Source organism: Heterodontus francisci, unplaced genomic scaffold (genome assembly GCF_036365525.1).
Source record: "Heterodontus francisci isolate sHetFra1 unplaced genomic scaffold, sHetFra1.hap1 HAP1_SCAFFOLD_255, whole genome shotgun sequence".
NCBI lineage: Eukaryota > Metazoa > Chordata > Chondrichthyes > Heterodontiformes > Heterodontidae > Heterodontus > Heterodontus francisci.
In genome coordinates, this window is record NW_027142012.1 from 1,337,194 (window position 1) to 1,354,462 (window position 17,269).

A 17,269-nucleotide genomic window follows, 5' to 3' on the forward strand; every position below is an offset into this window, starting at 1 on the left:
AGTGATTAAGGTCCATTTTCGTCCGAATGTTTAAAATAGTAAACAAACTAGTCGTAAGCTTAATAAAATAAACAACTGAATAAAATAATTAAGTAGTTAATTGAAACACGTTCAGGATGACAGGACAGGTGATGTGTCACAGTTGCAGCATGTGGGAGCTCCTGGATGCCAGTGTGATCCAGGGCAAGCACATCTGCAGTAAGTGTTATTCTCAATTGCTGCAAATGTAAAACTGTAATTGACATGACAATGGTGAAACGGAAGGGTTGGGAAGAAACTCATGACAGTATTGAAGGAAACTGATCTCCCTTGCGATGTTTGTATTTTTTGGTGCTGTTTGGAAACTATTTGGCAATGTAATTTTTACAGATTTTTATGAATAAAGTATATTTTGGAAATAAAAAAAGTGTTTAAGGCTCAAAGAGCCTGCATGAAAAAATCAGGAAGGGGTTTCTGAGCCCAACTAACGTGAAACTGCTTGCGCACACGATGTGTATGCAGGAACATCCCGAAGGACTGGGACGAGCGAGGACAAATGGTATGGGAAGCAACAACTAATTTTTAGAAAAAAATGGGTGTAAGAATTGCATCCATTAATGTGCGGAGCATTAAATCCACTACGCGATGTGTTTCAACCTTGGATTACCTTGCCAAGGTCAAAGCTGACCGACTGTTTCTGCTGGAGTGTGGAATACCACACCTCAGCACCTACAGGCAGTGGTCGCGATGGTGGTCCCACGGGCCATCGATCTGGTCGGGGGGTAATGACTGCCGTTCCGCCGGCCTGGGTATTCTGCTGCGGGGAGGTAACTTCACAATCTCCGAAGTTAAGGAGGTGGTGGGCGGTCGCCTCATCGTAGCAGACGTGATGTACAACAACGCTCCGCTCCGGTTGATCAACGTGTACGCACCGGTACAACGCAGCGAGCGGCTGACCGTTTTCCAGCAGCTCCCACTGCTGCTGGCGACGTCCAGGCCGGTCATCCTAGGCGCTGACTTCAACTGCATCATCGATGCGGCTGGACGATCCGACAGTGACGACAGCAAACTGGACGCTACGTCCAGATTCCTAATAGAAACACTTAAAGATGCCAAACTGCACGACGTCTTCAGTAAGCCTGCAGACGGAGCGCAGCGCAGAGACACATGGTCAAGATCGGACGGGTCTGCCCGTTCCAGGATTGACTTCCTGTTTGTGTCCCGTGCTGTCACAGTGGGATCCACCGACGTCAAGCCGTCCTCTTACTGGCCGACTGTCACTGACAGGACGACCAGCGGGTTGGCAGAGGGACGTGGAAGCTCAATGCTGCACTGCTGACCCCAGAGAACGTTGAGGAACTCGAAAGGGATTACAAAGGTTGGAGGACCGTGCAACCCCTCTTTGAGTCTCCAGTTCACTGGTGGGAAGCGATCAAGGAGAACATCAAGAGGTTCTTCATCCACAAAGGTGTTCAGAGGGCGAGAGAGAGACAGAGGGAAATGTCCCGACTCCAGAAAATTATGCAAAATCTACTCCTTTTGCAGTCAATGGGGCTCGAGGTCAAAGAGGACTTCCAAGAGGTGAAGAGCCAGCTGCCCTCGCTCTTTGCCAAGGAGGCTTCCAAGATCATCTTCCGGTCCAGAGTCCGCTCCATCGAGCAGGATGAGACGTGCTCGCGTTACTTCTTCCAAAAGGTACACAGAAAGAGCTCTGTTATCAGCAGCCTGAAGGAAGAAGATGGCTTGGTAACGTCTTCGCAGTCCGACATACTAAGGATCAGCAAATCCTTTTCTGCTGGGCTGTATGACGCGAAGCAAACAGACAGCAGAAGATCCCAGTCCTTCCTGTCATCTATCACGGAGGTCTTAGATGACAGCAGGAGGGAGAGATTGGACAAGCCGCTAACTCTGGACGAGCTGACAAAGGCCGTCGAGTCCTTCGAGACGAGTAAAACACCCGGGAGCGACGGCTTCCCGGTCGAGTTGTACTCGGCCCTGTGGGACTGGGTCGGCCCGGACCAGCTGGAAGTATACGAGACTATGCTCCTGGCCGGCAGCATGTCAGAATCCATGAGGAAAGGCATCATCACCCTCATTTACAAGCAGAAGGGGGAGAGGGCAGAAATCAGAAATTGGCAGCCCATCTCACTGCTTAATGTTGATCACAAGATTCTGTCCAAAGTCATAGCCAGACGAGTCAAGTCTGCTCTGGAGTTGGTGATTCACCCCGATCAGACCTGTACTGTACCCGGCAGGAAGATCTCTGATAGTCTCGCGCTACTCAGTGATTCGATCGCCTGCGCACGGGACAGGAGGGTGGACACCTGCCTCATCAGCCTGGACCAGGAGAAGGCTTTTGACAGGATATCGCACACCTACATGATGGACGTGCTTTCCAAAATGGGGTTTTGGGAGTGAATCTGCAATTGGATCCAACTACTCTGCACAAACATCAGTAGCGCAGTTTCTATCAACGGGTGTGCAATCGGAAAGTTTCCCGATCAAATCTGGAGTCAGACAGGGCTGTCCTCTCTCCCCGGTCTTGTTTGTCTGCTGTATTGAACCCTTTGCTGAGTCTATTAGGAAGGATGCGAGCATCGGAGGGGTGACAATCTCAGGCAGCGGAGGCACTCAGGTTAATACCTCCCTGTACATGGATGACGTCGCCGTCTTCTGCTCGAATCCGCTGTGGTGCGCAGACTGATGAGCATCTGCGACCAGTTCGAACTGACCTCGGGAGCCAAAGTTAACCACGGCAAGAGCGAGGCCATGTTCTTTGGGAACTGGGCTGACCGATCCTTTGTCCCCTTCATCGTCAGGTCAGATTACCTGAAGGTGCTGGGGATATGGTTCGGAAGGGCCGGGGCGTGCACCAAAACATGGGAGGAGCGAGTAGCCAAGGTACGACAAAAGTTGGGCATGTGGGGGCAGCGATCTCTCTCCATTGTGGGTAAGACCCTGGTCATCAGGTGCGAGGCGCTCACGTTGTTGCTGTACGTGGCGCAGGTCAGGCCCATACCCCACTCCTGCGCCGTGGCAGTCATCCGAGCCATTTTCCGCTTCATCTGGGGATCTAAAATGGACAGGGTCCGGAGGGACACGATGTTCAAATCTCTGGACAAGGGCGGGAAAAATGTACCCAACGTGGCCCTCATCCTGAAGACCACCTTCGTGTGCGGCTGCATCAAGCTGTGTGTAGACCTCCAGTACGCAAACTCCAAGTGTCACTACGTGCTGAGGTTCTATCTGTCCCCGGTGTTGCGAAGGATGGGCTTGGCCACATTGCCGCGGAACGCTTCATGCAGTTGGGCCATGCCGTACCACCTATCCTTCGTGGAGCAGTTTCTGCAGGAAAACACCTTTGACCACTGGTCCGTCAGGCAGTGGTCTGCACGGAATGTCCTCAAGGCCCTACGGGAAAAGGAGATGGTGGATCCTGTCAGATGGTTCCCCGAGCAGACCCTCAAAGTCATTTGGCGGAATGCCTCATCAGCAGAACTTTCAAACAAGCACCAAGATGTAGCTTGGCTTGTGGTGAGAAGGGCCCTTCCCGTCAGATCCTTCATGCACACCCGAAGTCTCGCCCCCTCCGCACAGTGCCCCCACGTTGGCTGTGGTGGGGAAGAAACGGTCGCCCACCTCCTCCTTGAATGTGTCTTTGCAAAGCAGGTGTGGAAAGAGATGCAGTGGTTTTTGTCAAGGTTCATCCCAAGCAGCTCTGTCACACAGGAGTCTGTGCTCTACGGGCAGTTCCCAGGGACGCACACCGAGACAAACATCAACTGCTGCTGGAGGACTATCAATTCGGCGAAAGACGCCCTTTGGTCTGCCCGAAACGTGCTGGTCGTCCAGTGCAAAGACTTGTCCACCACTGAATGTTGCAGACTGGCACATTCCAAGGTCCAGGACTCCGTGCTGAGGCACGCACTAAAGCTTGGGGCAGCCGCAGCAAAGGCTCAATGGGGAAAGACGACAGTGTAAGGTCCCCCCACCAAGCTGAACAGAGGGGCTGGATCCATGGGAAACCCCTCGAACTGTATCGTTGATATTTTCATTTGCTGTAAATATGAAACTGTAATTGGCATTACAAGAGTGAAATGGAAGGGTTGTGAAGAAACTCATGATCGTATTGAAGGAAACTGATCTCCCTTGCAATGTTTGTATTTTTTGGTGCTGTTTGAAACTGTCTGGCAATGTAAATTTTGCAGATTTTTATGAATAAAGTATATTTTGGAAATAAAAATAAAAGATATCTGTTCTTATCAGTTTAATATCTGATGCGTCCCCTATCTGGGGATCAAATATTAAATTGATTTTTGGGACAGGGAAATGGAACAGGGGCTTGCCCCGTCCACTCCATGCATCCACCTGGTAAAATAAAAATTAACAAAAAAGTTTGCGGCTCAAAGAGTGAGATAAAAGGAATGTAGTGGTAGTAGGAGACAGCATAGTAAGGTGGATTGACTCTGTTCTCTGCAGCAAAGAGCAAGAGTCCAGACGGCTGTGTTGCCTGCCGGTGCCAGGATTCAGGACGTCTGCTCAGGGCTGGAGAGAAACATACAATGGGAGGGGGAGGAGCCAGTTGTCGTGGTCCATGTCGGTCCCAACGACATAGGCAGGACAAGGATAGAGGTTCTGCATAGTCAGTATGAGGAACGAGGCAGCAAATTAAGTAGGAGAACCTCAAAGGTCATCATCTCTGGATTATTACCTGAGCCATGTGCAAATTGGCATCGGACAAATAAGATTAGAAAAATTAATGCGTGGCTCAAAGACTGGTGTGGTAGTAGTGGGTTCTGGTTCGTGGGGCATTGGCACCAGTACTGGGGAAAGAGATGGCTGTACCATTGGGACGGTCTGCACCTGAACCGTGCTGGGACCGGTGTTCCAGCGAGCCACATAACTAGGGAAGTAGAGAAAGTTTGAAACTGAATAGTGGGGGCAAGGGATCAAAATTGGGTAGATCTGGTGAATCAAGGAGGAGAGACAAGGCAAGAGAGAAAGGTATAAATATGGGAAATGATAAACAGACTGTGACAGGAAGGGACAGAGCATACAAATCAAAGAGTAAATCAACAGATAAGGCTAGAGGTTACAAAAAGAATAAAAGGACAAAACTAAATGTTCCGTATCTGAATGCATGGAGCATTCGAAACAAAATAGATGAACTGAGAGCACAAATAGAATCAATAAGTACGATCTGATAGTCATTACAGAGACATGGCTGCAGGGCGACATAGATTGGGATGTGAATATTGGAGGTTACATGGGATTTAGGAAGGACAGGAAGCTTGGAAAAGGTGGCGGGGTAGCTCTGTTAATTAATGATGGTATTAGCGCAATAGAGAGGGATGACCTGAGTTCTGGAGATCAGGATGTAGAAGCAGTTTGGGTTGAGATGAGAAATAATACAGGCAAGAAGTCACTTGTGGGAATGGTGTACAGGCCACCTATCATTAATCACACTGTAGGATGGGGTATAAAAAAAGAAATAATGGTAGCCTGTCAGAAAGGTACAGCAATAATTATGGGGGATTTTGATCTCCATATAGACTGGAAAATTCTGATGGGCAGAGGTAGCCTGGATGAGGAGTACAGAGAATGTTTTTGGGATAATTTCTTGGAAAAATATGTTCTGGAGCCAACCAGAGAGCAGGCTCTACTAGACCTGGCATTGTGCAACGAGATAGGATTAATTAATGACCTCATAGTGAAGGTGCCCCAAAGTAGTAGCGATCATAATATGATTGAATTTTACATTCAGTTTGAGGGAGAGGAGAGTGGGTCCCAGACTGGTATTTTAAACTTAAATAAGGGTAATGAAAGGGACATGAAAGCAGAGCTAGCTAAAGTGAACTGGCAAATTAGGTTAAGGGATAAGTCAATAGAGATTCAGTGGCAGACATTTAAGGAAAATTTCAGAATACACAGAATAGATACATTTCAACGAGAAAAAAAAAATTCCAAAGGTGGGACTCACCATCCGTGGTGAACAAAAACAGTTAAAGATACTATCAAACTTAAAGAAAAAGCCTATAATTGTGCAAAGATGGGAGGCAGGTCAGAAGACTGGACAGAACATAAAATACAGCAAAGAATGACTAAAAGATTGATAAGGAAAGTAAAATTAGAGTACGAGAGAAAGCGAGCGCGCAATAGAAAGACAGCTAGTAAGAGTTTCGATAGATATTTTAAAAAGAAAAGAGTTAACAAAGTGAGTGTTGGTCCTATGGACAGTGTGTCTGGGGAATTAATAATGCATAATTAAGAGATGGCAGATGAATTGAACAGATACTTTGGATTGGTCTTCACTATTGAGGATACAAATAACATCCCAGTATTCGCTGTAAGTCAGGAAATGGAAGGGAGGGAGGAACTCAAGAAAATTACAATCACCAGGGAAGTGGTACTAAACAAATTGTTGGAGCTTCGGGCTGACAAGTCGCCAGGTCCTGAAGTGGCTAGTGAGATAGTTGATGCGCTGGCTTTAATTTTCCAAAATTCCCTCGCTTCGGGAAGGTTCTGTTAGATTGGAAAGTAGCGAATGTAATTCATTTATTCAAAAAGGGAGGGAGACAGAAAGGAGGAAACGACAGGCCAGTTAGCTTTACATCTGTCTTCGGGAAAATGTTAGGAGCGATTAATGAAGATGTTATAGCAGGGCATTTAGAAAAAATTAAGGTAACCAGGCAGAGGCACATGGTTTTGTGAAAGGGAAACCATGTTTAACCAATTTATTGGAGTTCTTTGAGGGAGTTATATGTGCTGTGGATAAAGGGGTACCGGTGGATGTATTGTACTTCGATTTCCAGAAGAATAAGGTGCCATATCAAAGGTTATTGCAGAAAATAAAAGCTCATGGTGTCGGGGGTAACATATTGGCATGGATAGAAGATTGGCTAGCTGACAGAAACAGAGAGTCAACATAAATGGGTCATTTTCTGGTTGGCAAGAAGTAACGAGTGGTGTGTCACAAGGATCTGTGCTGGGGCCTCAACATTCTACAATTCTCGAAATGACTTTGATGAAGGGACCAAAAGTATGGTTGCTAAATTTTCTGATGACAAAGATAGGGAGGAAAGTAGGTTGTGAAGAGGACATAAGGGGGCTACAAAGGGATATAGATAGGTTAAGTGAATGGGCAAAGACCTGGCAAATGGAGTATAATGTGGGAAAGTGGGAAATTGTCCACTATGGCAGGAAGAATAAAAAAGCATATTATCTAAATGGTGAGAGATTGCAGAGATCTGAGATGCAGAGGGATCTGGGTGTCCTAGTGCACGAATCGCAAAAGATTAGTCTGCAGGTACAGCACGTAATTAGGAAAGCCAGTAGAATGTTATCATTTATCGCCAGGGGAATTGAATACAATAGTAGGGAGGTTATGCTTCAGCTATACAGGACATTGGTGAGACCACTTCTGCAGTACTGAGTACAGTACTGGTCTCCTTATTTATGGAAGGATGTAAATACATTGAGGTAGTACAGAGAAGGTTTACTAGACTAATACATGGAATGGGCGGGCTGTCTTACGAGGAAAGATTGGACAGGCTAGGTTTGTATCCACTAGAGTTTAGAAGAGAAAGAGGCGACATGATTGAAACATACAAGATCCTGAGGGGTTTTGACAGGGTGGATGTGGAAAGGATGTTTCCCCTTGTGGGAGAATCTAGAGCTAGGGGGTCACTGTTTAAAAATAAGGGGTCACCCATTTAAGACAGAGATGAGGAGCAATTTTCCCCCTCAGAGGGTCGTGAGTCTTTGGAATTTTCTTCCTCAAAAGGCGGTGGAAGCAGAGTCTTTGAATATTTTTAAGGGAGAGATGGATAGATTCTTTATCTGCAAGGGGGTGAAAGGTTATCGGAGGGAGATGGAAATGTGAAGTAATCAGTTCAGCCATGAGCTTATTGAATGGTGAAGCAGGCTCGAAGGGACGAGCGGCCCACTCCTCCTCCTAATTCGTATGTTCATATGTAAAGACAATGTAGAGTGGTCTGTACTGTTCACAGTACTTCTCCTGTAACTGCCGAAGTGAGCAAATCATGTCGACTGTCGATCTACCAGATCTGAAGCTGCACTGAGACTCAGGATAGATGTGTGATGCCAGGGTCTGCAATCTGGTCAGAGCAATGTGAGCAAAGACCTTCCCCACAATACTTAGCAAGGAGATGCCTCGGTAATTGCTGCAGTCACTGCGATTCCCCCTTATTGTTGTACAAGGTGACAATGTTTGCATCACGCATGTTTTGAGGTGCAGATCTTTCCTTCCAACAGAGACACAGAAGTTCATGGTGATGCTGCAGCAGAGCCGCTTTTCCACTTTTGATGATTCCAGGTGGAATAACATCATTTCCCGGGGCTTTACCACTGGCAAGACGGTCAATGGCCTTATTGAGCTCTCCTATGGTGGGGTCATTGTCCAGCTCCTCCATGACAGGGAAGTCTGGAATGGCGCTGAGAGCCACTTCAATGACAATATTCTCTGTTATGTAGAGTTTAAGGTAATGCTCTACTCACCTTTCCATCTGCTTGATAACAGATGATTCCACTTTGACATTGCACTGAGGCCTTGAGCATTGTTGTCTGAAAGAGCCTGATTGAGGATGTTGAGGAACTCCTGGGTCCTTTCTGGATCAGTGGTTCGGCAAGTGTTGATCAGAAGACGAGCTTTCTTCATGGATGGATGAAGCTTCCTTGGCTGAAGCCTGACCTTGTTACACACCAGGGAGTGGTCAGTGTCACAGTCAGCGCTGTAATAGCTGCGAGTGATGAGGACACTGCTGAGGGTGGTATGTCTGGTGATGATAAGGTCTAGCTGGTGCCAGTGGCGAGATCTTGGATGGCTCCAGGACACCCTGTGGCACAGCTTGACCTGGAAGTAGCTGTTCATCACACAGAGTCCATGGTGACAGCATAGCTCCAGCAACCTCTGTCCATTTTCATTCATCTTGCCAATCCCCTGGTGCTCTATGCTCGTTAGCCAAGCTGTAGTCAGTACCCAAGCTTGCGTTGAAGTCTCCAAGAAGGTACAGTCCCTCAGTGCTGGGAATTCTACTGATGGCAGTGTCAAGAGTCACATAGAATTGATCATTGACATCTGGGGTGGAGGTGAGTGTCAGGACATAGATGCACATGAGATTAACTGGGCCCACGCTTATTGACAAGTGAAGAGTAAGAAGTCTCTCTGAGCCTACTGTGGGTGGTTCACTCATCTCAAGTGGCGTGTATTTTCCTGTGAAACACACTCCATGCTCACGAGTTGCCTCTTGGGCTTTCCCCTGCCAGAAGAAGGTGTAGTGTTTCTCTTTGAGGGATCCACTTTGAACGAGTCTAGTTTCTTGCAGCACAGCAATGTCCACATTGAGCCTTGTGAGTTATTTGTCTATCACAGCTGTCTTGTGTGTGTCATCAACCTGCAGAAGGGTGTCAGTAAGGCGAATGGCACATGGTCCTTACATTCCAGCTTGTGATGCGAAGGACTGGTGTCTTCTTTGTTGAGTTTGTTTTTCTTGGTGCATTGATTATCGATCCGCCTGTTGAGAGATGACTAACTAAGCTCCAAGCACCCATTGAAGCAAGCAGGTCGTGGCAGGACAGCACCTAACTGATTGGTGGATGCCCAGCTTGGAGTGGGTGGTAGCTATCCAATGAGATGCCATGTTATCTTCCACTGTCAGAAGTAACCCCTGGTGCTCATATTCTGCACCAATTGAGTGAGAGCTTATAATCGGTAACCGTTTCTTCCCGCGTTGTGTTAATGTTTAAGCACAAATAGTGTCCTCTGCACGGCACATTAGTACTGAACACAAAATGGCTCCTTTGGTCATGTGTTAATTATAAAATAGCTTTCTTCACCTTGTTAGTCATTACAATGGATTGAAAGATTGTGGTTCGAGTCTCTGATATTTCCACCCTTACTTCCCTCAGCAACCCAGGATGCAGCCCATTCAAACTGGGTGACTTTTCTACTGTGAGTGCTGCCAACCTTGTAATTGTCTCCTCTTTATCGATTTTCATCCTGTCCAATTTCTTCACTTCCTCCTCCTTTACTGTGACATTTGCAGCATCCGCTTATTTTGTGATACTTAATTAGTATCTCAGCCACACCCTCTGCCTCCACAGGATCTCCTAAATGACCCACCCTTTCATTGACTGTCCATATGTTGGGAAAAGAATTCAGAGTTCCCAGTTATGTGACTCGCTAATCTTTTCTCATACATACATTTGACTCGCCAACTTTAAGGGCATTTAAGTGGTCATTGGATAGACATATGGATGTAAATGGAATAGTGTAGGTCAGATGATCGGCGCAACATCGAGGGCCGAAGGGCCTGTACTGCGCTGTAATATTCTAATTCTCATTCTAATTCTCTTGCTGATCTCATTTCCTTTTTCAGCTCTCCTCTGTACTTTCTTTATTCTGCTTGTTTCTCTACTGCATATAAATCCTCACATGATTTCGATATTAATGATTTTTGAACTATTTTGTTGAAGGATTGAGTTTTGCAAATTTCTCCCCAGCTCCCCTCATGGTCAGGCAGAAAGTTTTCCTGCTGTGTTTTCAAACAACAACAGCTTTATTTGAAAAGACATTTTGACAGGCTTCCGGGTTTTAATCCAGTCACAAATCTGGTTCTGATCTCTTGTGGCTCCAGCTGTCACATGACCTGTCAGAGGATTACCTCATAATTGACCCAGTCATGGAGCTGTGGGTTGATGTTTAAATTGTTTCAAAATAATTTTCCAGAAGGACAATTAAAATGAATCGATATATAAAAGGTAGATTTTGTGCATTTGTGCTCCCAGTGGAAATTCCTGCAAGTCTGCTGGTTTTCAGAACCCCAATTCCCACGGGAAGCTCTGTGTCGGAATATATATTCATTATATCAATATTATACAGAATCATTTCATGGGAGACCCCAGTGTGAATTGTAGACAGGTGGGTCAGTTTTAACTTTCAAATTAACACAGAAGCAAAATACTGCAGATGCTGGAAATCTGAAGTAAAAACAGAAAATGCTGGAAATACTCAGCAGGTCTGGCAGCATCTGTGGAGAGAGAAACAGAGTTAACGTTTTAGATCTGTGACCTTTCATCAGAACTCGGCTGAAATTGTTTGTGGAGCAGGCACGATGGGCCAAGTGGCCTCTTTCTGTGCCTTAAACTTTCTATGAGTCTAAGATTCTATGAGATTCTGGAATCAATTTCAGGGTCGACGACATTACACTCTGTAAGGATAGGAAGATGGAGATTATTAACTACAGTGCAAGAATATAGATGCTTTTACATTATTTTAATCGAAATTGATTTAAATTTTGTGTTCACGAATCCGATCTTTTGATCACAATGACACTGATAACAATGGAAAAAGCAAGACTTGCATTTCACGACCACAGGACGTTGCAAAGCCTTTTACAGCCAATGAAGGACTTTCCAAGTGTAGTCACTGGAGTCATGTAGGAAACATGGTGGCCAATGTGTGCACAGCAAGCTCCCAGAAACAACAATGTGATAAAAACCAGATAATCTGTTTTTAAGTGATGTTGATTCAGGGTTAAACAATGACCAGCATCCCAGAAATAATTCCCCTTATATTCTCTGAAATAGTGCCATGGTACCTTTAACATCCAACTGAGAGGGCAGACGGATCCTCAGTTTTCTGTCTCACCTGAAAACAGCATTTCTGATAGTGCAGCACTGCCTTCGTACTGGACTGGAGTGTCAGCCATTTTTAAAGGCTGTTAGTCCCACTGGAAAATATTTAAAGGAAGATTAAATGAAATGAAATAAATACATTGCTTTTGCGTCTCTCCCATCCCCCCAATAACAGTTAAATTAATTATTTGCCCATTCCCTCCCAAAACCTACCTTTAGCATCTGAGCTTCCGCCCAAAACTGCACAAACTGTAAACTATAACCCTTCCCACCATCCCCTACACCCATGACATTAATTTGACTCCGTCCCCCCACCCCCACACTGAGAAATTTAACTTCTCCCCCCTCCCCACCAGTGTTGCACCTAATTTCCCCGGATGGGGCTCCGAAGGCACGGCAGTGCCGGCCACTGGGCTGAAGATCGCAGCTGGATATCAGGAAGTGATGGGATAATAATTAAAGCAGGTTTGTGGTCCCGTTGACGAGCGGTGGGGTGTCCCCCACAAGGCCTCGCCGTCGTCGGCAATATCGAGCCAGGCCCTGCCGACGTTGATGTCCGTGGCGGGCCTCATCCGGGGCCATCTTCAGGCGGCTCCCACCCCACCCCCACCACAGATCTCGACGTCGAGGGCTCTATAGAATCCAGCCCATTGTTTCTGTCAATCTCAACTCCACAAGGATTTGCCTGTTAATTGTAGAAAAATTAAAGCTCTATAACCTTTTGATAAAAGGGGGTTCAAATCCATTTCCAAACAAATGATCGTTCTCATTGTATCGAGAACATGTTTTCTTACATGCAAACATACCAATTAGGAGCAGGAGTAGACCACTGGGCCCCTCGAGCCTGCTCCACCATTCAATAGTATCATGGCTGATCTGATTGTAACCTCAACTCCACATTCCCACCGGCCCCCGATAACCTTTCATCCCCTTGTTTATCAAGAATCTATCTACCAAATCCTTAAAATATTTCAGAATTTCTGCCGTCCAGCAACTCTCACTTTATTTCCTGGATTTCACCTAAAAAATGTATTTCCACACTTTAGATATCATGTACTTCATTAATGTTTTTGCTCTCTGGGGATTTCCCTTCAATTATATTCAGCGCTGGTATTTTACTGCCACACACTGACTGAAAGTGTCCCATCTTTCTGCAGGAAAAACACTCAGCTTCTTTGGCGAGGCAGTTTTCCCACTTGTGTCTCTCTCGGCCACACCTACTGCAATTGGTTGCAGCTACCACGAGATGCTCTTCCCGTCTTTCTTGTCTTTTACCCCTAATATTTCCTTTTGTTTTCTGAACAAATTCAATTGAGTCTGCAACTCTCGAGATCAGACTCTCCCTGTCCCCTCGAACAACGGATTGGTTAAACTTTCTAACCTCTGTTTGTCTGCTCAATTGAAACTCTTTCGTTAATGTGAGATCAGCCCTGGACTGCAGATGATCTGAAAGGGTGTTGTCTAATGCCCCGAACACAATCCTGTCTCCATTCAGCTCTTCCCTTAAGTTGCGCTATTCACAATCCTCCGTGAGATTGTACAAGTCATTGATAAATGAATGAATACTCTCCCCTTTCTGTTTTGTACGCTTATTAAATTCAAAGTGATCCCTGACAATGCAGCAGCCAGCCGACGTCATCAGAGCGCTCCAAGCTGCGCACATGCACAAACAGTCTCCTGCGCTCTGAGATGCTGCGCATGCTCAGCCTACGTCTTCCAGGACGAAGTGGCGCATGCGCGGGAAAACTCTCTACGCCCTCTCAGCCACTCACTCCAGGCCGCTCACTGCCCGCTCCTCGCTACCCCGCTCCCCCGCCCTCCGGCCTATTGCTACCCCCCCACCCCCGCACTGCCCTCTCTCCGTCCACTCACGCCCCGCTTCCCCCCCACGTCCCTCCAGACACTAGCTCTAAGCCATGCTGCTTCCCTCCTCTCGGCCTCTCGCTCCAACATTCGATCATTCTTCACCGCACCACCCGATAAAGCAAGGCGAGCCTTGAGGGGTGATGGGGCAATGTTGGAGCGAGTGGCCGAGAGGAGGGAAGCGGCAGAGCCCATGGCCTGGAGTGTGAGCGGCCAGAGAGCAGGATGGGGGTGGTGGTGGGCGAAGCGGGGAGTGAGCAGTCAGAGAGTGGGATGGGGGGAAGCGGGGAATGATCGACCGGAGAATGGGATGGCGCTGTTTCGAGGGGATTTGAGGAAAAAATGTTTCATCTCGAGGGTGGTTGGAATCTGGAACACATTGCCTGAAGGAGTGGGAGAGGCAGGAACCCTCACAACATTTAAGAAGTATCTCGATGAGCACTCAAAACGCCACAAAATACAAGGCTACGGCCACGTGCTGGAAAATGGAATTAGAATAGATAGGTACTTGATGGCTGGCACGGACCTGATGGCCGAAGGGCCTGTTTCTGTACTGTATAACTCTGTGACTCTATGAAACCTCACTGAATTACAGAGGGTGTGCAGCACTGTCGGAGGTGCTGTCCTTCTGATGAGACTTCAAACAGTGCAACGTTCTCCGAGTATCAACCAAAACATGTCCATTGTGTAGATATGTGCCATATTTGCTTTTGAAATGACAGTCACTGCTCCGAAAGTAATTCACTTTAGGTGAATTAAGATGACTTGGTACTATATAACTGGTGAATGCACAAGAAGGAGCGGGGGACTGTTGGGGGTGGGACGGAGGCGGCGATGGCAACCTTTGAGGGGATTTTTGGGTCGAAGTTGTTTTCTGTGAGAAATTGAGTAGCTCCATATTTAATCCTGGCAGCTGCCTGAATGTCACAGACAGTGACATTTCAGTGGAAGAGGCTGCATTTGCGCATGTGCTAGTACAGCGTCACCTGGTGGTTGCGTTGTCAGCAAACGCAGCGTTTTAACTTTGGCTCCACGATGACATATTTTTCAATAGGTCTTGAGTGCCTTAATAACTTCTTCACACTTAGCCTTCTGTTCTTCATGAGGATGTTGCATACACACTCCTTCCATTGCAGACAACAGTGTACTGACCTGCTCCATGTCTGGCTTCTGCACGAGACCCGATGCAGTAGATACCTTGCAAACCTCTGGAACCATCTGGGCCACTCCTCGGCTTGGTTCAGTCCAGTGACCTTTTCAAAGGTACAGGCAAAGATTTCTCCATCTTCACTTTGGTTTACTGTGGCCCCCACATAATATTCTGATATCTGTCAACAATTTATAAGAGTCTGACGGTTAAAATAACCTGAGTTTACTCTGCACACCTTGCATTGAATGTTTCATCCACAACTCTCCATGAGGTGCCGTCCAGATTATATTAAGTCACTTCCTGTGATGATGCACATAGTCTATTTATATAATCTGCCCAGTTACAACCCAATGTCCACTCTTATATGATTGTACAGATGTGAGAAAAGCTGAGGATGGGAATGGAACGTCTGAATGAAGATTTCATGATGCTGATGATGTAAATGAGGCTGATCTGTTACCCATTCCACAATACCTCTTCATTTCTGTGCATGTTTCTCGATGTTGTTTCAACCAAATTGAAAAAGAATCACAAATCCTCCTCTGGAGCCTCAAATATTCATTAACAAAAGGCATGGTGGCCAAGTGGTAAGACGTCAGTCTCGTAAACTGAAGATCACTGGTTCAATCCCTGCTCATGCCTTATGATTAGTTTCTCACTTTAAATGTGATGTTTTCCTGAAGGATGCCCATTGCGTTTGCTTTCCCCTGATTGTTTTGACCATCTGGAAATCCGTGTCATGTCGCACTTCATCCTGGACACTGGGAAGAACATGAGGAGTAGCCACATGGTCCCTCGAACCTTCTCTGCCAGTTCACAATGCTTCCAATTTTTGTATCATCCATAAACTTTGAAATTCTGCCCTGAACACCAAGGTATTAATATACATCAGGAAAGGCAAGCGTCCCAACACTGACTCCTGGGGAACTCCACTACAAACCTTCCTCTGGCCCGAAGAACATCCATTGCTCACTACTCTTTGTTTCCTGTCACTCAGCCAATTCCATATCCATGTTACGACTGTCCTTTTTATTCCAGGAGTTATAGCTTTGCTCACAAGTCTGTTGTGTTGCATTGTATCAAACTCCTTTTGAAAGTCAATAAAAGCAAAATACTGCAGATGCTATAAATCTGAAATATAAATAAAAAGTGCTGGAAATACTCAGCAGATCTGGCAGCATCTGTGGAGAGAGAAACAGAGTTAATGATTCAGGTCAGTGAACTTTCAGATGCTGCCAGACCTTTTGAAAGTCCATGTACACCACATCAACAGCATTGCCCTCATCATCCCTCTCTGTTACCTCATCCAAAAACTCCAGCAGGACAGTTAAACATGATTTTCCCTTAAGAAATCCATGCTGGCTTTCTTGAATTAACCCACATTTATCCATGGGACTATTAATTTTGTCCCGAATTATTCTTTCGAGAAGTTTTCCCACCTCCGAAATTGAACTGACTGGGGAGTGAGACGAGGTGAGTTGCTCTAACAGAGAGCCAGCACGTGTTCGACAGGCCGAATGGCCTCCTTCTGTGCTGTAGCCATTCTATGATTGTATGATTCTAGCAACAACTGTTGGTGGAGAGGCAGTGATGCAGGAATGGGTTGACAGAAAGGGGAAAGTCTGGGCTGGTGTGTGTTCGGGTTTGTGAATAAAGGTGATTTGGAAGCTGTGTTCCAAATTGAAGTGTTCATTGGAAGCAAGACGTTGATGTAAAAAATAAAGAGTAAAACGTGTCAAGATGAAGCGTGGTGTGATTGAGGATAGCAGTAAATATTGTGTTGGTGAATTATTTGTGTTAATAAACTTCCACTGCGCCCTTTGCTGCAGGCTGCTGTTTATATCCAGCTGTGTATTAATGCCTTGTATTAGCGAGAAAATGTTTGTTTCAACGCTGTTTATAAAACAATAGCATTGCACTCAAACCGTCCCAGACATAGCAACACACGTACAAAAGCAAAATACTGCAGATGCTGGAAATCTGAAACATAAACAGAAAATGCTTGAAATAGTCAGCAGGTCTGGCGGCATCTGTGGAGAAAGAAACAAAGTTAATGTGAGCTAACGAAACAGACCTGAACTGTTAACTGTTTCTTTCTCCACAGATGCTGCCAGACCAACTGAGCATTTCCAGCATTTTCTGTTTTTATTACAGCAACACATGTGTTGGGAGGCTCAGCCTGGCTACACAATGTTACAAGGACGCTGAGTAACACCATCGACAACGGGACAGAGAGAAAAACACACAGGAAACCAACAGACTGTGAGGAAGCAAAAGTGAGGGACAGATAGAGAGAGATAGACAACGAGACTGAGATGGAGAAACAAGGCATTTGTATGATTGTATTCTCCCTGTTGTCTAAAGGTATTTCCTGTTGTGTAAATATGTTTTCTGTTGTGTAAAGATGTACCCTGTTGTTGTGTAAAGGTTTCCCCTGTTATTGTTTTATTTTCTGTTCCTGACCGTCTCCTCACTGTGACCATTTGTCCTGGTTTTATTGTGGCCAACATCACCATCTGGTGGTGGAAAGGAGGCTCTGCAGGAAGGGGTTGACAAAGTGGGAGAGACTCAGCTGGTCCGTGTTTGCAGCTTGTGTTCGTGTGAGCAAAAGTGATTTGTTAC

General features: G+C 46.1%; 1 non-coding gene and 1 pseudogene across 1 annotated transcript; both read left to right on the forward strand.

Moving 5' to 3' along the window:
• Positions 1-4,204: 4,204 nt before the first annotated feature.
• Positions 4,205-4,348, forward strand: LOC137366215 (U2 spliceosomal RNA; annotated as a pseudogene).
• Positions 4,349-15,217: 10,869 nt separating this feature from the next.
• On the forward strand, positions 15,218-15,289 carry trnat-cgu (transfer RNA threonine (anticodon CGU)). Its single transcript has one exon. It is a non-coding gene; the product is annotated as a tRNA-Thr (tRNA).
• The last annotated feature ends 1,980 nt before the right edge of the window (positions 15,290-17,269 follow it).